The 22,463-nt window shown below is 39.2% G+C and overlaps 1 protein-coding gene and 1 pseudogene across 4 annotated transcripts in view; one reads left to right on the top strand and one right to left on the bottom strand.

Annotated features, from left to right (window-relative positions):
• Positions 1-22,463, top strand: part of LOC309621446 (uncharacterized protein) — a 583,198-nt gene that overhangs the window by 35,865 nt on the left and 524,870 nt on the right. The gene's annotated exons all lie outside the window — the stretch shown is intronic.
• LOC309621450 (synaptosomal-associated protein 23 pseudogene) lies at positions 9,944-11,474 on the bottom strand (annotated as a pseudogene). The gene has a single exon. The product of its transcript is annotated as a synaptosomal-associated protein 23 pseudogene (transcript).

Here is a 22,463-nt window from a genome sequence, read left to right on the forward strand (position 1 = left end):
ATTGGGAGAAAAAAATTCCAAAGCATATATATGATAAATGACTTGTATCTAAAATATATTTTAAAAGCATACTCAATTACCAGAAGAGAAAAATGCAATAAAAAATAAACAACTATTTTTGAATAGACATTTCATCAAAGAAGACATATATAGGAATGACCAAGCACATACATGATTCTCAATATTTTTAGACATTTTAGTAATGCAAGTAAAAAACACAGTGAGATCCTAATTCACTGTCACTCGAATGACTACATAAAAACACTGGACAATAACAAGTGCTGGAGAAGATGTGGAGAAATTGGAACCCTCATTCGTTGCTCAAGGGAATATAAAAAGATGCCGCTTTCACTTATTTGAAAATTAACTCCTGAGCGTCCATCCAAGAGAAATAAAAATATGTGTGTCTGTACAAAGATTTGTACATGAATGGTCATAGCAGATCATTTACAACAGCTAAAAAGTGGAAATAATACAAATGCCCATCCATGTTACAACACAGATGAACCTCAGATATAAGTAAATTCTAAAAAGCACAGATTATAAAATTCTATTTATATGAAATATCCACAAAATATAAATCTGTAGAGACAGAAAGTACATTAGTCATCACTTAGAATTGGAGTGGGAATGAAGAGTGGCTGCAGATGAACACGAGGGATCTTTATGCGGGGGTGGAAATGTTCTAAAGTTGGGTTGTGGTCTTAGTTGTACAACACTACAAATTTACTAGAAACTATTGAATTTTACACCTAAATTTGGTGACTTTTATGGTATATATATATATGTATATTTATACTATATAACATATAATTCTATGGGAATATATATGATATATATACATCAATAAAGCTGGTAAAAAAATAAAATGGTAACTTTCAGTGTTGTGGTAAAAAGTGGAGTTTCAGTGCGTGGTGTATGGGGCTAGTTAATGAATGGCAGCTATTAGTATCACTATTGTCTTGATTTCTGACTCTTCTTTGTCATCATTTCGACTTCTTAACTACTATGTAAGATTAAGAGACCAAACTTGTATGTATACTCAAAAAATGGAGTGATAACTCACCTTTTCCTGTCACATTCTTGTGCCATTTAGATAAAAAAGAAAATGAATATGTAATATCATCACCTACAGATGGAATTATGTCCATAATTTAATTAGACCTTATCAGTATTTGAAATTATTTTCCCTAAATTCTAATCCATGAAATAAAGGCACAGTCATTTCTGTTAGAAGTCTTCACTTCATAGTGAAACCAAATTATTTAATAGTATTTGCACCAACAATCTTAGGAAGCCATTTATATTTTTAAACATTTGGTGGTTTTCTTTTATAGCTCTTGTAAAATATAAAAATAAAATTATTTTAGCTTATAGTCTATAATTAGAGATACAATCAAGAAAAGAGAACAGAAACTGAAATTCTGATAGCAGAATGAATTTTATAGGCCATTAGAAACTTTGAGAGCCACAAATTTTAATTAACATTTTATGTTTGCAAGTTGTTAGAGCCATTGCATTTTGCTGCCCTTCTATGTGTAAGAAGCATATTTTAAATAGTGAATGTAGAAAACAAAATGGGAAAAGCTCCACCAATAATCCAAATATTTCGCTTTTCTTTATGTATTCTCGAGGGTTTCTTCCAAGTTTTATGCTTGCTTCTTTTTACTACTGGGGGGCGGTAATCCTCTACTAGAGTGGGGTAAAGCAGTAAGAAAACACAGGTAAAACCAAATATTAAAAAAAATTTTTTTAACAAGAAAAGTAATGCTAAATATCTAGAATTTTGCTTCATTGCAGAGTTACTTAGCTCCTTGTTAGACTAAGGCTGGGAATCATCATGTTCTTTCACATTTCAAAATAGGCCATGATAGTGTTGGGTACAGACAAGAAAATTCCCAAGTTGCTGAAAATTACCTTTGTGTTTTAAGTAAATAAACCCTGGATTCATCTATGATTTTAAGAGGCAAGAAAAGACACTGCATGTACAAAAATTAGAAAATTAAAGCGACAAGAAAATACTACACAGTGGAGGCAATGGGCAAAATTCAGACCAATGTGCCCATTTAGGGACTCCTAATGAAAGTAAGGAGGAAGAGGAGGGTGGATGTGGGGAAGGTGGTACCTCCTTCCTGCTGACACAAGGAGTGCTCTTGAGTTTCGGTCTCAAGCTCCTTTGGGAGATGAAGAAGAGTTCCTGAGTCCTTGGGTCATTTGGTAACAATGACCTGTGACCACTCCTTTCCCCTGAACCCCCAATGTCTATTAGATGAAATTGTCCTTCTGGCTAACTCTTCAGTGATGTGTAACTCACCTTCTTTTCAGGGTCTTTTTCTTTGTTTTTTTTCTGGACACTTATTGTTCTATCTGTCCAGTGTTCTCTTTTTGGGAGACACTTTCTACCCTGTTCATCTCTGCAACGCCTTCCATCCACATGATCTCTACAGAAGGTGTCATATTCTTAGCTGACGAACCTCTGGTTGATTCATCAGGGATGAGCTTCTGACCTAGGGTTGGATGATCATGATTCTTCCCTAGGAATCTAAAATGAGACTAAAATGTTTCACTTTCCCACTCCCATCTGATTCATCTCATGAACCAAAGACATAATCTTAGGTACCCACATTCATTGAAGGAACAAAAAAGCCATCCCCCCCAGGAGGATAAGAATAAAGTACACACATATAGGGAAGCAGAGAAAAGAGAAACAATCTCTTTTTATTTTCGCAAATTCAAGTTGTATTTCTGTAATGTTATTTTGAGAAGACATATTTCTAATACCAAGATTGTAGTTACATGTCCATTGAGCTCACCCCCTTGTAAGTAGAGAGTATGCACTTTGTTTAAAACTTAAACTGTGTTCTCTTCATCTAAATATTCAAGCCAGTTTCACGTAGAAGCACTCACTTTTCTTAACTGCTGTTGAGATGTTACATAGATTCATACATTGAAAGACAGAGATCTCAGAGAAGGATTTTTAGACAAATGCCACCCTTCTCAACGAGAGAGATCATTAAAAAAAATCACTGGCGATCAGATCTCTTGGCATCAGTCAAGTGAAGTCTTGCCTCCCTGTCCTTGCCAACCTATATGATATGTATTTGACATATCATATAACTAAGAAATCAGTTTTGTTGTTTAACAGCTAAGATTTTTGGAGTTTTTATACCACAACATAACCTTACCTGACCTCACTGGCGTGAATATTTATTTAGTTTTCATACTTTTTTTGACTTTTACTTACATGGAACTTATTTTATTGATATTTTATATGAGAATATAAATAAAAATAAATTTGCTTTGCATTTCATCACCACACAATTATACAATGTAATGTTGATTGGTTTTATCTATATCTATATGTTTATCTGTATCTATCTATCTATATCAAGAAGAGTAGTAGGGAATTATGTTGAGATTTTTAGTAACTTCTGTTTAAGCATAAGAACTATTCTTTGAGGGGAAGCCAGAATGGGAGTGAAAAACTGGAAACTGCACTCAATTGCAAGAAATACTAGCCCCAAAACAATTAAGGTTATGTGTATATCTATCTATATATATAAAAAGGTTATATATATGGGAAATATATATTATTAATATAATATACAGAATATATAATAATTTAATATATTGTATAATAATTTTAAAGATAATAATTTAATGTAATATTAATATTTCACAATATATAATAATTTACTATAATATTAATGTATATATATTATTTTTATGAGAGGGAAATATATATATATATAAAGGTTTTATATATATATATTTCCCTCTCATGAAAAACCAAAGGGGCAGCACTTTGTGGGGGTAGCACCTCCATGATATGATTGCAAGAGTCTTCTTAACAACTCCTCTATGAGCTCAAGAACAAAACAAAAAATCCCCACTCATTTTTGCTCTAATTCCCATATACATATATATATATCCCTGATCTACACATGTTGTAGATCAAGATCCTGCTACTCATTACATTGAAGTGTTGTATTTTATTTCATTGGGTGCTCCATCAATTATACTCTTTCACATTTTCTCCCAACTTCCATCAGAAGTGCACACGTACTTTGTTCATGGATCAAACACTGTTGATACCACTTTCATGGACATAGGAAGGTTTACACCAACCTTCATCTTCAGGGATTTCCATGCAGAGGCTGCATTGATAAGGAATGCATATTATCAAGGAACACTTGGCTCTGGACAAGATGGTAACAGCCATGTCATGAGATAAAAGGACAGACTCTGAATTTGGAAGCAGGTCAGAGTGTTATATGACACTGGTGGCTGCATTTTGATATGTGTATGTACTTGGCTGGATAAAATGTTGAAAGAGAGGGGAAGAATTTGGCCCACAAGTTGCCTATATACTCCTGACCATAAATAAGTTCTTATAACTTAGTTTGTATCAGAAAGCAACCTCCACAACATTAACATTGGTCACGGTCAGGTAGCATAACAAAAAGATGAAATCATGATATTGGAAACATTAAAAAAAAAAACGTGGAGCTGCTTATTTCATGAAATGTTGGGAAATTACAAGTTTTTTAAAAATGGCTTTATTGAGGCTACAAGTGTTATGTTAGACCTCATAATGAGGTCTGCTATGAGGTGAATATTTTTTAAAACTGACAAATTTAAGGAGAACCCGGCAGGAAGGGTGGGGAGTCTGCTTTAGTGAGGGGTCCAGTCACACCAGCACCGCGTAACAGAGAAAAGCAGCGCACAGCCATTCTGTACTCCACAGAGAGACCAAGAGAGGGAGAAATAGAGTATACACATCAACGAAAATGCAACAAATTGGTAGAATAAACCGGAGTCTGGAAAGTAGTAGTAAATATGGTGTGAAAATATGAATGAAACTTACTGTTAAGATTCCTGGGAAAATCACAGAAACCCCTCAGGGGGCCTTAAGCTCTGATGTGTAAAACAGCAACTATATGCTCAAAGTACCAGAACAAATTGGGAACTTATCACTTCAGAAGTCAATCAGATCAAAAGGAAAATTCAACACTGGGAGCATAATGAGACAGAAATTCTAATTTACTTGACAGAAAAGGAGGATCACTTTAAATCACCATGTGGATACCAGGATTTTAAAATGGGCCAAACAGGCTAGAGAAGAACATTTCAGTAGGAGAAAAATGCCCTAATACACTAGCTTATCTATCTTATATAAGCAAGCTCTGGAAACTTTTTAAAAATAATAATTTTCTTGAAGTATAACTAACCATAATGGGTTGAATAGTGTCCCCTCAAAATTCATGTCCTCCCAGAACCTCAGAATGTGACGTATTTGGCATTGGGGTATTTGCAGATGTAATTAAGGTAAGGATTATGGTGAGATCCCATTAGATGAGAGTGGTCTCTAAATCAAATGAGATTGTCCTTATAAGAAACAGAAAAGAACACACACAGAGACGCAAAGGAGAACACCATGTGGAGATGGAGGCAGAGATTTGAGTGGTCAATCCAGGAAAATGCCAAGGATTGCCAGCAACCACCAGAAACTAGGGGAAAGGTATGGAACAGATAGTCCCTCAGAGCCTCCAGAAGGAACTAACCTTGCCCAAACCTTGATTTTTTGACTTCTGGCCTTCCAAAACTGTAGAGAGAAAACAATTCTGTTGTTGTAAGCCACCAAGTTTGTGAAAATTTGTTTTGGCAGCCCCTAGGAAACTAATACAGATTCTGGTACTGGGAACTAAGGTGCCATAGTAACAGATACCTAAAAATGTGGAAGTGGCTTTGAATTTAGGTAATGAGTAAAGGCTAGGAGAATTTAGAGGTTGGTGATTGGAAAATCCTAGATCATCTTGATGAGAAAGTAGAAATATGATGTTAAAGGTGATTCTGGTGAGAGCTCAGAGAGAAGTCAAAAGCATTGTAAGGAAAGCGTCTCATCATGAACATCCTATTGTTCATGAACAGAATCTTGATATAAATGTAAATATGATTATAATTATAAATATAAATCTCTCTGGTGAGACTTTAAAAGGAAATGAGGAACATATTATTGGAAATTGGAGAAAAGGTAATTTTTGTTATAAAGAGGCAGAAAACTTGGCTGAATTGTGTTCCTTCATTCTGGGTGGAAAATAGAACTTACACGCAATAAACTCGGATATGGAGCTGAAGAGATTTCCAAGCAAAGCTCCTTCCTGCTGATAGTAAAATGCCCGAGGAAAGAGAGAAATTGAACAAGGAACTACTAGGCAAAAAGGAACCAGCCCTTGATTATTTGGAAGGTTTCAAGCCAATCCAGATTACAGAGTATGAAGAAACGAGGAAATTCATTTTTGGGGGAAGTGTGCTGGGGAGAGAGGGCCAAGGTGTGGCTGGAAAACGTGTTGCAGAAGAGATTATGTAGGTGACTCCTGGGTCCACTCAACCATCTCAGCAGAAGCCCGGAATAGAGATGGGCTTATACGGGGAGATTCAGTGAAGAACTCTTTTGCCTAATGGAGTAGACCCCCTTGACACACACCAAAGACCAATGTGGTTTTTGAGAATGTTACATCAGCAGAAACACTGCCAGCTTGGACTGAAGGGAACAGAGACAGGAAGAAATGAAGGGAGGCTGTTAAACTCCTGAGATTTTACAAACAGGTTGTGGGACTGATAGAACTACTTGGCTACAAACATGGGTTGACCTTCAGGAAAAAGGATGAACAGTTCCAAAGGCAGAGTGTGGACATGGAAGTAGAGCCCAGAGACACAGGCTTAGGGCCAGGGGCCAACAAGGCCACCACCATTGGCCCAAAGGACAGGGCATCAAGCCACAGAGAATCTTCTTTGAAACCTAATGGGATTTGTCCTGCTGGGCTTAGAGTTGCTTGGTGACCCCTTTCCATTCCTAGATGAAAACGAGAATGTCTATTCTGTACCTGTACCACCACTCTATTCTGGAAGAGAAAGTGTTACCAAGTCTAAGACCATACTGCTCGCTGCACGACAGGCCAGTAATCAAGAGACGAGTTGTAGGGGCAAGGAATAACGACTTTATTTGGAAAACCAGCAGACCGAGAAGATGGTGGGCTTATGCCCCAAAGAACCATCTTGCCTGAGTTAGAATTCAGGCTCCTTTTATACTAAAAGGGGAGGGAGTAAAGTCAAACACTTCCTAGTTCCCATCAGCCTCTGGAGGGGATGTGTTAATATTTTCCTCCCTGCAGTCATTCACAGGTGGGCCTGATCAGGATGTTTCCTGTGAGCTAAACAAAGGTATTTTAGCTTAATACTCATTACCTGGAAAGCAGGGTTCCAGAGATGGGCCATTATGTATAATTTAAGCTTATAGGCAACACCCCTTTAGTGATTAACTTGTAATAGAATACAAAAGATTCTTCCATATTACAAAAGGTTGTTTTCTAGTTTCATAGGTCCACAGGTGGGGAGACAGTTTTTCCGGGCATGGACCATACTACCCAGAGTCTCACCCATGCCTGATTTAGATGATGAGATTTGGGACCTTTTATGTTGATGATATTTAGGTGAGCGTTTGAGCTTAGAGTTGATGCTGGGATGGGTTAAGGTTTTGGGGGATATTAGAATGGGGTGAATGTACTGGGCACATGAGAGGGATGTGAATGTTTACTATCATGTAGGAGCCATTACTCTTTATTGCTCTTTTATTCAGAGTTTTACTAAATTTTTTTGTTTATTTTTCATGTGAACTTTCGAATTGGCTTGACTAAAGCACCTCACCACTCACCAAAACAAAAATGAAAGCCAAAACTGTTGTTATTTTAATTGGGATCACATTACATGTATACATTAATTTAGGAATAACTAATATCTTAATGATACTAGGTCTACTTAAAACCTATTGTTTAAGACATATTTACCTGGCTAATTTATTATTGATTCCCTCTTCCCTTCTATCCATATTTCTTTTTTTTTTTTATTTATGGATCTTTGCTTTATTCAGTTTGTCAAATAAGAGCTGACAAAATGATTGCTTTCCACCCCCCAAAAAGTAGTCACAGAAGCACATCACTTATTTGAAAAAACAGTTTCCTTAGCTACAAAATTTAATTGTAGGGATCAAACAGTGGTTATTGGTCAAACCAATCGACATCAATAGCTTTGAAGTGTGCAGAAGCTAGTTTTTAAATAAAGGTGACAAATACCAATCAAATTCTTATAACACTGTTCAAGATCTAAACAAATGTGATTCTGGAAGTTGAATACAAAAGGCTAAGAGAATGAGAGTGCAGTCATCAATAAGTAAACAAAGACATAATTTTCTAAATCATTTTTAGTTAAACAGAATACATTCTAGTTTTAAAAAAAGTTTAAAGCTACATAAAACTCAGAGTAATCTAACCATTTTCTACCTGAGATCAAAACAAGTTTCTTTTTTCCTATCTAAACATAATTCTTGGCATTGAGGTAAATCTGAATTCATGTGATATACTTTGTCAAACTTTTCAAAAAATTTTAAGCCCTGCTTAGAGAGAAATTCTCATATTATATATACATATTGACATATTTTTTCTTCAAAGACTAATGACACATTTATGAGGTTAATAGGCCTGTAATGGGACCATGATACTATTTTTTTAAATTAATTAATTTATTTTGGCTGCATTGGGTCTTCATTGCTACGTGTGGGCTTTCTCTAGTTGTGGCCAGCGGGGGCTACTCTTCATCGCGCTGTGCCGGCTTCTCACTGCGGTGGCTTCTCTTGTTGCAGAGCACGGGCTCTAGGTGCGTGGGTTTCAGTAGTTGTGGTGCGTGGGCTCAGTAGCTGTGGCTCACGGGCTCTAGAGTACAGGCCCAGTAGTTGTGGCTCACGGGCTTAGTTGCTCCATGGCATGTGGGATCTTCCTGGACCAGGGCTAGAACCTGTGTCCTCTGCACTGGCAGGTGGATTCTTAACCACTGTGCCACCAGGGAAGTCCAAATGATAGTACTAATAATATGAAAATAAAAAGCCGTTCATTTATACCATGTATTCCTATATGGTGCAAAATGAAATGGGATCATAGAATTTATGTACATAAATGAATCACGAAGAGTTCAGAAATTAAGCTCACTTTGAGAAAACTCATTCTATTCTTTTTTGAAGCAGAGGTTGTGAAATTGTGATGTATAACAAAAATGTTGTGTATACAGACTCCAAAACCAAGCATTGGCCTAAGTTGGCAATAAGTGCAACTTAAATAGAAATTAAACCCAACTAGATCTTCACTGTGGTTATGCAACTTCTGGCTTTAGGGTCTGCACGTTTTACTGAGGTAACAACCTCTTATCTCTTGCCTCTCCTCCTTGTGCCTGCCCCCAGTGCCCCCAGCTTCCTTTTACGTGGCTGTCTTTGGCAATGCTTGCAAATTTTGAAAGCAGAAGAACCTGCTAAGTAAATGGAGAGAATGAAAAATAACACTATATGTGATGTATGAAAACCAACCTAAGAGTATGGACTGAGAAAGAAAATACTAGAAGGAAAACTAAGCAGCAGTCTACCCTCAAGGGAAAAAGAGAAAATAAAAGAATAGGGGGGCTGTTACTCCTAGATCTTCTTCCACATCATCTCCCAATTAGAAGAGTGTGGAAACAAAATTTCAAACTCTGGAAAGGTAATGACTTTGAAGGAGGAGCTAGGGAAATGAATAAATGATAAAGAAGTACAGGGCTTCCCTGGTAGCGCAGTGGTTGAGAATCTGCCTGCCAGTACAGGGGGACACGGGTTCGAGCCCTGGTCTGGGAGGATCCCGCGTGCCGCGGAGCAACTGGGCCCGTGAGCCACAACTACTGAGCCTGCGCGTCTGGAGCCTGTGCTCCGCAACAAGAGAGGCCTCGATGGTGAGAGGCCTGCGCACCGCGATGAAGAGTGGCCCCCGCTTGCCACAACTAGGGAAAGCCCTCGCGCAGAAACTAAGACCCAACACAGCCATAAATAAATAAATAAAATTTTTTTAAAAAAAGGACAGCAGTAGCTTTAGCTGTCAGTGAGTTTCTTTGCTGTGGCATTGGCATTGTCAATACGATCTTTGTTGGTGTTAGCCTTTTCTGTGATCCGTTCTATTTGTCGATTTTGAGCCTCAATCTCATTGCCCATGTCCAGGGCCATGTTTTTTAGATTTCCTAGGATACTTCCCACTTGATTCAGGTTCTCTTCCATTTCATCTTCCCTGGCATCATTTGTTATACTATTACATGGGCATATACAAAGGCCACAGCACTAGTTTAGTTCTGTTAAAGTCTTCTCTGCTTCTCTCATGTCTTTGTTTATTTGGTCCATGCCTTCTTCTGTGTGTTTTAGTTGTTCCCCTTGTTCATCCAGCATAGTGATAGTCTTGATTCCTGTATCCTGAGACTCAATGTCTAAACCCAGGATTCTCCTCGTACTTTCCGGAGACTCATCAGTAACCTGGTTAGCCCTCAGCTGAATTTCTTCTGCTGACAGATTATCCATGATGAATTAAAACTCTTGATAGGTGCAGAAACTGAAATGTAGATACTCAAGCAGTTCTGGCCACTCCCTTCTGGCCGCAGCAGCTTGGACACCTGCAGGCCGAACTCCCACCCATATTTCTTGAAATCCTTCTCCTTTTTATGCCTAGTCTGTTCATTTATTATCTCAGTTCTAGATATTCTAAAGGATACAAAGTAGAATCATATTCTGCTCTCAAGCTGTCTATAATTTCATAATGAAGATAAGGTATCTGCATTTATAATTCAAATCTGAGAGAGAAAATAGTAAGTATCCCACAAAACAGAAAACCTTCTTTAGAATCTAAACAGCCTATAACGAAAAGCAAAGATCTCCACTCCCCTTTCCTATTTATTGGACTGTTTATTAGAGTAGTGCACCAGTGGGCAGTGGAAAGTGGATGTGTATGAACTTTGGAATAGGCAGACCTGAATTAATTGCCTAGGGGTAAGGGCTAGGTAAGGAAACTTGAGTCAAATTTTGGAACCAGTTCTCTTGCTTTCCTAATGGACATCCCCATATCTTCTTTTTAGAGCTGTTGAGGGATGAAAAGAAATACACTTTGTAGCATATCTATTATATAATGCATGCCCTTTAAATCATACTGTCTCCTCTGGTACACTTCTCATCTAAATTCAATGAGCCCACTGCAATGGACACAGCCCATCAAGGAAAAATATTTCATTTAAAGGTACCCTGAGAACTGTATATCTGTGTGTTGTTTGTATATCCTTCTTTAAAGCTATAAAAAAAACACTTGAAATTTCAAAGCATTAAGTATCATGACTAAAAATAAAGTAAATAGAACAAAAAAGACTTATGTTCTATCAAATACAAGTTTTCTTCATGTAGGTTTTGTACATTGCTTTAAACATTCGTCATACTTTTGATTTTTTTGCTATTGTTCTTGTTATGAAAATGAAGTGATTTCTTCCATGTATCTTCTCAATTGTTGTTGATTACAAATGTATCTTTTTATAGTGCAAGTCTGTCTAGAATAGAATTCTTTAGCACAGGCAAAAGTGACACAAGTATAAATGCAGATTTTCTTCTGCAACTCAGCCTAAGTTAGTGTGGACTGTTAATCCATAGCTTCTTATCAGAAGTGCACTAAGGGAGTATATGTCTAGGATATAATTATACTGCAGATCTGTTGATGCTTGTAAAACTATTGATCTCCCTTCATTCATTTTATTTTATCTTCTTAAATTTGAACCAGCTTTTAGATTTATCGATCTTTGGTAATGTTTCCTTCATTTCTTTTTCATTTACTTCTGATCTGATCTTTATGATTTCTTTCCTTTGGCTAAGTTTGGTTTTTTTTGTTTTTTGTTGTTCTTCTTTCTCTAGTTGCTTTACGTGTAAGGTTAAATTCTTAATTTGAGATATTTCTTGTTTCTTGAGGTGAGATTGAATTGCTTATAAGCGTCCCTCTTAGAACTGCTTTTACTGTGCCCTGTACATTTTCAGTTTTCGTGTTTTTATTGTCATTTGTTTTTATGTATTTTTAAAATTTCCTCTTTGGTTTCTTCAGTGATCTCGTGGTTATTTAGCAGTGCACTGTTTAACCTCCATATATTTGTGGTTTTTTTACGGTTTTTTTCCCTGTAAATGATTTCTAATCTCATAGTGTTGCGGTTGGAACAGATGCTTCATATGATTTCAGTTTTCTTAAATTTTCCAAGGCTTGATTTGTGACCCAAGATGTGATATAAGCTGGAGAATGTTCCATGTGCACTTGAGAAGAAAGCGTATTCTGCCACTTTCGGGTGGAATGTCCTATAACTATCAATTAAATGTCTGTTCTATTGTGTCATTTAAAGTTTATGATTCCTTATTTATTTTCTGTTTGGATGATCTGTCCATTGGTTTATGTGGGGTGTTAAAGTCCTCTACTATTATTGTGTTACTGTCGATTTCCCCTTTTATGGTTGTTAACAGTGGCCTTACTTCTTGAGGTGCTCCTGTGTTGGGTGCATAAATATTTATCATTGTTAAATCTTCTTCTTGGATTGATCCCTTGATCATTATGTAGTGTCCTTCCTTATCTCTTGTAACAGTCTTTATTTTAAAGCCTATTTTATCTGCTATGAGTATTGCTACTCCAGCTTTCTTGTGTTTTCCACTTGCATGGAATATCTTTTTCCATCCCTCGCATTCAGTCTGTATGTGTCCCTAAGTCTGAAGTGGGTCTCTCGTAGACAGCATATATATGGGTCTCGATTCTGTATCCATTCAGCCCATCTTTGTTTTTTGGTAGGGCATTTAATCCATTTACATTTAAGGTAATTGTCAATATGTATGTTCCTATTACCATTTTCTTAATCATTTTAGGTTTGTTTCTGTGGGTCTTTTTCTTCTCTTATGTTTCCCGCCTAGCGAAGTTTCTTTAGCATTTGTTTTAAAGCTGGTTTGGTGGTGCTGAATTCTCTTAGCTTTTGCTTGTCTGTAAAACTTTTGATTTCTCCAGCGAATCTGAATGAGATCCTTGCTGGGTAGAGTAATCTTGGTTGTAGGTTTTTCTCTTTCATCACTTTAAGTATGTCCTGCCACTCCTTTCTGGCCTGCGGAGTTTCTGCTGAAAAATCAGCTGATAACCTTATGGGGATTCCCTTATAAGTGTTTCTTTGCCTTTCCCTTGCTGCTTTTAATATTTTTTCTTTGAATTTAATTTATTGTTAGTTTGATTAATATGTGTCTTGGTGTGTTTCTCCTAGGGTTTATCCTGTATGGGACTGTCTTCGCTTCCTGGACTTGGGTGGCTATTTCGTTTCCCACGTTAGGGAAGTTTTCAACTATAATCTCTTCAAATATTTTTTCGACCCTTTCTTTTTCTCTTCTTCTTCTGGGACCCCTAAAATGCGAATGTTGGTGTGTTCAGTGTTGTCCCAGAGGTCTCTGAGATTGTCTTGTGTTCTTTTTGTTCTTTTCTCTTTATTCTGCTCCTTGGCAGTTATTTCCACCATCCTGTCTTTCAGCTGACTTATTCGTTATTTTTCTTCATTTATTCTATTACTGATTTCTTCTAGTATATTTTTCATTTCAGTTATTGTGTTGTTTATCTCTGTTTGTTTGTTCTTTAGTTGTTTTAGGTCTTTGCTAAACATTTCTTGTATTTTCTTGATCCGTGCCTCCATTATATTTCCAATGTTCTGAATCATCTTTACTATCATTACTCTGAATTATTTTTCAGGTAGGTTGCCTATTTACTCTTCATTTATTTGTTCTTGTTGGTTTTTACCTTGTTTCTTCAACTGTAAGATATTTTTTTTGTCGTTTCATTTTTTTTGTTTTTTGATGCGTGGGATTGTTTTCCTGTCTTATGGGTTGTTTGGCCTGAGGCCTCCAGCACTGGAGTTTGTAGGCTGTTGGGTAGAGCTAGGTCTTGATACCGAGATGAGGACCTCTGGGAGACCTCACTCTGATGAATATTCTCTGTGGTCTGAGGTTCTCTGTTCATCCTGTGGTTCAGACTCAGATCTCCGACCACAGGAGCTCGCCTGACCCCAGGTCCAAGAACCAAGATCCTGCAAGCCGTGCGGGGTGGCCATGAAAAATAAAAACAAAAAAGGAGCACAACAATAAGAAAGAGTAAAAAATAAGATTAGAAAACAAACAGATATGTTAGAAAAAAATAAAAATAAAGATGAAACAACAACCAGGAGGTAAAACAGAACCACAGTAGCAATAAATGGAAAAAAAAAAACCCCGTAAAAGGCCTTGGCTATGGGGGGGTGGACCTTAGGCAGGGGCGGTGTTTAGGCAGCAGGCGGGGTTTAGGCTAGGTCCCATGTGGCCAGAAAAGGCCCTGGGGGTGGGGGTTGGGGCTTAGACTCAGGGAGGCTGGAGGCCCCCAGAGTTCCCCTGGCCTAGGAGGGCAGAGGACCAGGCCCGGGACCCCAGGAGGTTCCCTGGGCCTGAGTGGGTGGGGGAAATGCTAGGCGTGTTCCCCCAATCCTCTGATCCCAGAGGGTCCCTCCTCATTCGCCCCTCCTCTGCTTCCCTGCCTCCCTCCCTCTCACGCCCCTAGGACCCACGCGGCCAGAGGGGGCCCCAGAGGGCATAGGGAGAGGGTGAGGGAAACACCAGCTATGCTTCCCCTGATCCTCCGGTTCCTGAGTGAACCCGCCCCATCAGCCTCTCTTCCTCTTCCTTCCTCCTCCCTTCCTCCTCCCTTCCTCCTACACCCCTAGGACCCACGTGGCAGAGGGGGCCCCGGAGTGCAGAGGACCTTACCCAGGAGCCCTGGAGGCTTCCTGGGGCACAAGTGGGTGGGGGGAACGCTAGGCACATTCTCCCCTGAGCCTCCAATCCCAGAGGTTTCACCCCACCGTCCACCTCTCCTTCTCTTCCCCCGCTCCTCCCATCTTCCTACCTCCCTTGGAACAACGTGGCCAGAGAGGGCTCCGGAGGATGGAGGACCAGACCCGGGAGCCCAGCAGGCTTCCTGGGTCCTAAGTGGGCAGGAGAAATGCTAGGCACATTCTCCCCTGATCCTCTGGTCTCGGTGGTTCCCCTCCCTGTCCGCCTCTCCTCTTCTTCCCCCCTCCTCCCGTCCTCCTATGCCCCTAGGACCAATGTGGCCAGAGGGGCCCCTGGAGGGCGGAGAACCCGGCCTGGAAGCCCAGCAGGCTCACTGGGGCCCGAGTGGGCAGGAGAAACATTAGGTGCATTCTCCCCTGATCCTCCGGTCCCGGAGGGCCCCTCCCTGTCTGCCTCTCCTCTTCTTCCCCCCCGTCACTCCTACGCCCCTAGGACCAGTGCAGCTGGAGGGAATCCTGGAGGGCAGAGTCCCTGGCCCGGGAGCCCAGCAGGTCCCTGGGGCCCGAGTGGGTAGTGGAAACGCTAGGCACATTCTCCAGTCCCGGGGGGGGTCCCTCCAGGCGTGGGAACCCCTACCTTCCCCATACCACCCCTCAGGGACGCCAATTCCATCCGGCCTCCACTTCTCCCCCCTCACTCCCCTCACCACATCCCACTCAGTTGCTCAGGGGTTCCTCCAGTACCCCTGAGTGTCAAGGTCCCCCAAAAGCATCTGGTAGGTGCCCTAGTTGTGGGGAGATGTGAACTCCACGTCCTCTCACTCTGCCATCTTCACTTCGCCTCAGCTGAAAAATGATTTAACTTAACACATTATATACTGTGGGTTTTTTGCAGAAACTAACACCTGTGGCTGGCAATTTGTTATGTAAATGAATATTGAAACACTGGCATTTGAGTAAATATCAACAGCTTGTTTTGCATTTAATGTAGTTATTGGAAACTTTGTACATGTCTTACTAGAGCATTCTTTTATTTCGTTAGAGTGTGATAGGCAGTATAGCAGGCACCTCTGTGCATGGAAACAGAATATCTATTACAAATATACTGTGTTTCACTGAGCTTTCCCCTGGAAGAGCAGACTCTACACTTTCTGGAGGCAGGTTTTTTTTTTTTTTTTTTTTTTTTTTTTTAGTCCCATGGTATTATTTCTTCTAGAATATGTTCTTTTATTTTACCTTATATTCGTATAAGTGTGTCTTCATGGGGGGCTTTTTTAGAAATTTTCTAAATAATATGATGTGTTTCTGAATACGAGTAAATCAATCTGAGGAGAAAAGTGAAGGACCTAGAGGATAGTCGTGGAGACCAGGATTAGTCTTAGGCATGCTGAGAAAGTAAGGAACATTTAAGTGTCTCTTCCTACTGTGTCCCTCTCTTCTCCTTGGTGAGTGCTATAGACTGAATGTTTGTGTTCCTCCCTCCCCAAATTCATACGTTGAAACCTAGTCCCCAATGTGATGATATTTGGACGTAAGTGCTTTCAGAGATGATTTAATCTTGAGGATGGAGCCCTCATGAATGGGATTACCAGCACACTTTGGTGATATTGTGGGTTTGGTTCCAGACCACTGCAATAAAGAGAATATCACAACAAAGCAAGCCACACAATTTTTTTGCTTTCCCAGTGCATGTAAAAGTTATGTTTACACTATACTGTAGTCTATTAAGTGTGCATTATGTCTAAAAAATGTACATACCTTAATTTAAAATACTTTATTGCTAAAAAATGGTAACCAGCATCTGAACTTTCAGCCAGTCACAATCTTTTTGCTGGTGGAGGGGTTTGCATGCATGGATGGCTGCTGACTGATCAGGGTGGTGGTTGCTGAAGGTTGGTGTGGTCGTGACAATTTCCTGAAATTAAGACAACAATGAAGTTTGCTACGTCGATTCACTCTTCCTTTCATCAACATTTTCTCTGTGGCATGCAATGCTGTTTGATTGTATTTCACCCACAGTAGGACTTCTTTCAAAATTGGAGTCAGTCCTCTCAAACCTTGCCACTGTTTTATCAACTAAGTTTATGTAATATCCGAAATCCTTTCTTGCCATTTCAACAATCTTTGCAGTGTCTTTACCAGGAGTAGATTCCATCTCAATAAACCACTTTCTTTGCTCATTCAAGAAACAACTCCTCATCTATTAAATTTTTATCAAGGAGTTGCAGCAATTCAGTCACATTTTCAGGCTCCAGTTCTAATTCTGGTTCTCTTGCTACGTCCACCACATCTGCAGTTACTTCTTTCAATGAAGTCTTGAACCCCTCAAATCATCCATGAGGGTTGGAATCAACTTCTTCCAAAATCCTGTGTATGTTGATATTTTGGCCTCTTCTTATGGATCATGGATGTCTTTAATGGCATCTGGAATGGTGAATCCTTTCCAGAAGGTTTTCAATTGATTTTACTCAGATCCATCAGAGGAATCACTATCTATGGAAGCCATAGCCTTACAAAATACCTTTCTTAAATAATAAGACTTGAAAGTCAACATTACTCCTTGACCCATGGCTGCAGAATGGATGTTGTGTTAGCAAGCATGAAAACATCATTAATTTCACTGTACATCTCCATCAGAATTTTTGGGTGATCAGGTGCATTGTCAATAAGCATTCATATTTTGAAAGGAATTTTTTTTTCTGGGAAGTAGGTCTCCACAGTGGACTTATATTCAGTAAACCATATTTTTATACAGATGTGCTGTCATCCAGGCTTTGTTGGTCCATTTAAAGAGCTCAGGCAGAGTCCATTTCGTGTAATTCTTAAGGGCCCTAGGATTTTTGGAATGGTAAATGAGCATTGGCTTCAACTTAAAGTCACCAGCTGCATTAACCCCTAACAAGAGAGTCAGTCTGTCCTTTGATGCTTTGAAACCAGGCATTGACTTCTCCCTATATCTATGAAAGTCCTAGATGGCATCTTCTTGCTTGCAATAGAAGAGCATTTCATCTACATTAAAACTTGTTGTGTAGTGGAGCCACCTTCATTAATCATCTTAGCTAGATCTTCTGGATAACTTGCTATAGCTTCCACATCAGCACTTGCTGCTTCCTCTTGCACTTTTATGTTATAAAGAAGGCTTCTTTCCTTAAACTTTATTTGCCAACTTCTGCTAGGCTTAATTTTTTCCTGCAGTTCCCTTACCTTTTTCACCCTTCATAGAAGTGAAGAGAGTTAGGGCCATCCTCTGGATTAGGCTTTGGCTTAAGGCAGTGTTGTGGCTGGCCTGATCTTCTATCCAGACCACTACGTATTCATTCAGCCAGTCTGTGTCTTTTTGTAAAATTTACTTATTTTTATTTTATTTTTTAAAATTTATTTTTGGCTGTGTTGGGTCTTTGTGGCTGCATGTGGGCCCTCTCTAGTTGTGGTGAGCTGGGGCTACTCTTCATTGCAGTACATGGGCTTCTCATTGTGGTGGCTTCTCTTGTTGCAGAGCACAGGCTCTAGGCGCGTGGGCTTCAGCAGTTGTGGCACATGGGCTCAGTAGTTGTGGGTCACGGGCTCTAGAGCGCAGGCTCAGTAGTTGTGGTGCACGGGCTTAGTTGCTCCACAGCATGTGGGATCTTCCCGTACCAGGGCTTGAACCCACGTCCCCTGCATTGGCAGGTGGATTCTTAACCACTGCGCTACCAGGGAAGACCCAGTCTGTGTCTTTGGGTTGGAGTGTTTAATCCATTCACGTTTAAGGTAATTATTGATATATATGTTCCTATTACCATTTTCTTCATTGTTTTAGGTTTGTTTTTGCAGGTTTTTTTCTTTTCTTGTGTTTCCCACTTAGAGAAGTTCCTTTAGCATTTGTTGTAGAGCCTCGTTTGGTGGTGCTGAATTCTCTTAGCTTTTGCTTGTCTGTAAAGCTTTTGATTTCTTTGTCGAATCTGAATGAGATCCTTGCTGGGTAGGGTATTCTGGGTTGTAGGTTCTTCCCTTTCACCACTTTAAATATATTGTGCCACTCCCTTCTGGCTTGCAGAGTCTCTGCTGAGAAATCAGCTGTTAACCTTATGGGAGTTCCCTTGTATGTTACTTGTCATTTTTCCCTTGTTGCTTTTAGTAATTTTTCTTTGTCTTTATTTTTTGTCAGTTTGATTACTGTGTGTCTCGGTGTATTTCTCCTTGGCTTTATCCTGCCTGGGACTCTCTGCACTTCCTGGACTTGGGTGGCTATTTCCTCTCCCATGTTAGGGAATTTTTTGACTATGATCTCTTCAAGTATTTTCTCAGGTTCTTTCTCTCTCTCTTCTCCTTCTGGGACCCCTATCATGCGAATGTTGGTGTGTTTAATGTTGTCGCAGAGGTCTCTTAGGATGTCTTCATTTCTTTTCATTCTTTTTTCTTTATTCTCTTCTGCAGCAGTGAATTCCACCATTCTGTCTTCCAGGTCACTCCTCCGTTCTTCTGCCTCAGTTATTCTGCTATTGATTCCTTCTAGTGTATTTTCCATTTCAGTTATTGTATTGTTCATCTCTATTTGTTCTTTAATTCTTCTAGATCTTTGTTAAACATTTCTTGCATCTTCTCAATCTTTGCCTGCATTCGTTTTTTGAGGTCCTGGATCATCTTCACTATCAATATTCTGCATTCTTTTTCTGGAAGATTGCCTATCTCCCCTTCATTTAGTTGTTTTTCTGGGGTTTTATCTTGTTCCTTCATCTGGGACATAGTCCTCTGTCTTTTCATTTTGTCTATTTTTCTGTGATTGTGGTTTTCATTCCACAGGCTGCAGGATTGTAGTTCTTCTTGGTTCTGCTGTCTGCCCTCTGGTGGATGAGGATCTCATTTTAACTGTGTTTTATCTTATTTGGAGCTGGTGATCTTCTTGGATGTGTAAGTTAATAATTTTCAGCAAATTTGGGATGTTTTCAGCCATTTAAAATTTAGTTTTTCTGTTCCTTTCTCTCTTTCCTCTTTTCTGGTACTCCTATCACATATATTTTGGTATATTTGATACCAAATGTCCACATTTCTCTGAGGCTCGGATATTTTTCTTCATTCTATTTTTTTCTGTTTTTCAAATTGTATAATCTCTATCCATTTATGTGTCTTCAAGATTGTTGAGTGTTCCTTCTCTCAGTTCAAATCTACTGGTGAGTCCTTCCAATGAATTTTTATTTTTATTAATATTTATACTACTTTTCAATACCAAAATTTCCATTTTTTAAAAAATAATTTCTGCCTCTTTATTGGTATCTCTGATGAAACTGTGTCTTCATATCAGGCTTTACTTCTTTAAGCATGATTTACTTTAGTTGTTGATATATTTTTCAATGGTTGTTTTGAAGTCTTTGTCTGTTAAATCTGGTCCTTCTCAAAGTCAGTTTCTGTTGCTTGCTTTTTTGCCTGAGGATGTGTCAAACATTCCTCTTCCTTTGCACTTCTCATATGGTTGTTTCTGTTGTTGTTGAAAGCTGAACATTTTGGGTAATGTATTATCGCAACTCTGGATACTGATTCCCCTCCCTGCTCTCCTGGCTTGTTGTTATTTGCTTTTTTATTTGTTTTGTGACTTGGCTAAGATTATTTTTGTGAAGTCTATTTCTTCCACAGTGTGAAGCAGTGTGAAACCTCAGAGGGTCCATGAATGGGTTCATGGAGCTTCTCACATTGTCAACCTGGAAATGGACTTTATGTGTTTTGTCTACTACTAAGATTTTTCTTGTGTTTATCTTGAATAATTAAAAAAATTGGAAATAGCAGCGTTTAGTATTCTGATTTTCTCTTTTCTTATCCTAAACGTGTTCCTTTTTAAAAATAGCATTTTTTTTTTTTTTTAAGATCATGATTTTAATGGCTGCTCTGCCATTTTACTCTGTTGGTACAACCAATTCTCTAGGGAGGCCCTTAACCATTCTTGCTGTTACAGTTTTCTGTCTTCTTTGCTCTGTGATCCTATGCTCTGTTAGCAGAGTTGTCATTCTAAAGCAAAGATATGATCTTTACCAGGGTTCTGTTGTATATAAGCAAGGCTACTGGCTATGGTAACATATGGCTCAAGCTACTCACTTCCAAGGTGCTGGTCCTGAGTGCAAGGTGCAGTTCCACAGCCTTATCTTGGTGCTTAAGACCTTCACATACTACCCCAGCAACTTCTTTAGCCTTTCTCACTAATGAATCCTTCATTTTCTACCTGTATGGACACTTGCCCTCCCTTGCGCTACCCCAAATATTCTTGCCTCTGTGCTGTGGTTTTGCATTATGTTACCATAAATTCTTATCTCCCTTGTGTTACTGTTAGAGAATTACTGCTACAGACATTTTCCTGGGGCTTCCAGCCAAAAACTCTTCTTTCTCTCCTATACTGTAGTAGGTCTTTGTGATGAGTATTTTCTAGGGAGCTTTATGCTCAGTCAAAATTATCACTTTAGATGACTGTAGTCATTTAGTAATTACTTTAGGTGTCTGGTCATTCTCTCCTATTTCCTTCCTCCTTTTTATTTGTTAAAGACCTCCTCTGTACCTAGCACCTCGCTTTGGAAGTGCTGGCATACCTTTTACACCATTAGAATAACAGTGTAGAGAAATGGACCTACATTAATTTTCTTCCTAGGGCAATCATTGTGGTTTTTCAAGCATAACATCCTTGTTTTTCATTAATTAAAACACATGGAATGTTTTATTCTTCATAAAAGACCTTGGTTGTTACTGGCAATTATTTAATTTTTTCAAAAATAAAAACAATGTGGGGGTGGTATGGGGTATCAAGCAGCGAGTGTCCCCTTCAAAGAACAGCAAGGAGCAGGACACCGTGAGACCTGACTGTTTTGGGTGTAGATGTGGCAGCTTCTTTTTATGAAATCTAAAAACAGTTTTATCCTGTAGACAAAAGGAGAAAAAAACTTTAGAGACACAGATATTAACAGGTAACTCTGTATTCATTAAATAACTATGCATAGGATTGTGACCCAGTAGCTTACAGATCAAAATTTGAGTCAGGCTACAAGCCTGCCTCCTTCAGGATCACCTCATAGGCTATTTTTCAAGTATGCTTCTGATGTTGGTGGAGAGGGCAGGCGTATCAAGAAGAAGGAACTAATTAAATACTTTGTTACTGCCATGTTTAGTGAAATTGAGATAAATTCTCGCCAGGAACATTTTTCTTTATCAACTTGACCTTAAACGACTTTTTCTCTGACTCTACCCAGGACATCTTAAAAGCCTATGCCATTTTCTCCCTACAAAATATGCCTAACAGGATCCCCAAATAGTACAGACTATCAAGACAGAGATGTCTTCTGTTTGCTCTTTGGGTGGAAGGTTTTTAAGCACTACAAACTTTGCTAACAATCTGATGCCCAATGCCTTAGGTAAAGGCACTTAAGCGTAAAGAAGGTAACTCACTGTAAAGATGCCCAGAGATGACATATTAATCTGCTTGGGCTGCTTTAACAAAACACTACCGACTGGGTAGCTTAAAGAATAGATATTTATTTCTCATAATTCTGGAGGCTTAAAATCTAGCATCAAGGTGCTGGCAGATTCAGTTCCTGGTGAGGACCCTCTTCCTGGCTTGCAGGTGGCCACCTTCCTGCTGTGTCCTTACACAGTGGAGAGAGAGTGCGCAAGCTCTATCTCTTCTTATAAGGACACTAATCCCATCATGGGGGCCCCACCCTTATGACCTCATCTAAACTTAATTTCCTCCTAAAGGCCTGCCACCAAATAGCATTACTTGCGGACTTCAACATATGAATTTGGGGAGT

This window comes from Balaenoptera borealis (assembly GCF_965194805.1).
Source record: "Balaenoptera borealis genome assembly, contig: HAP1_SCAFFOLD_463, whole genome shotgun sequence".
NCBI classification, from domain to species: Eukaryota; Metazoa; Chordata; class Mammalia; order Artiodactyla; family Balaenopteridae; genus Balaenoptera; species Balaenoptera borealis.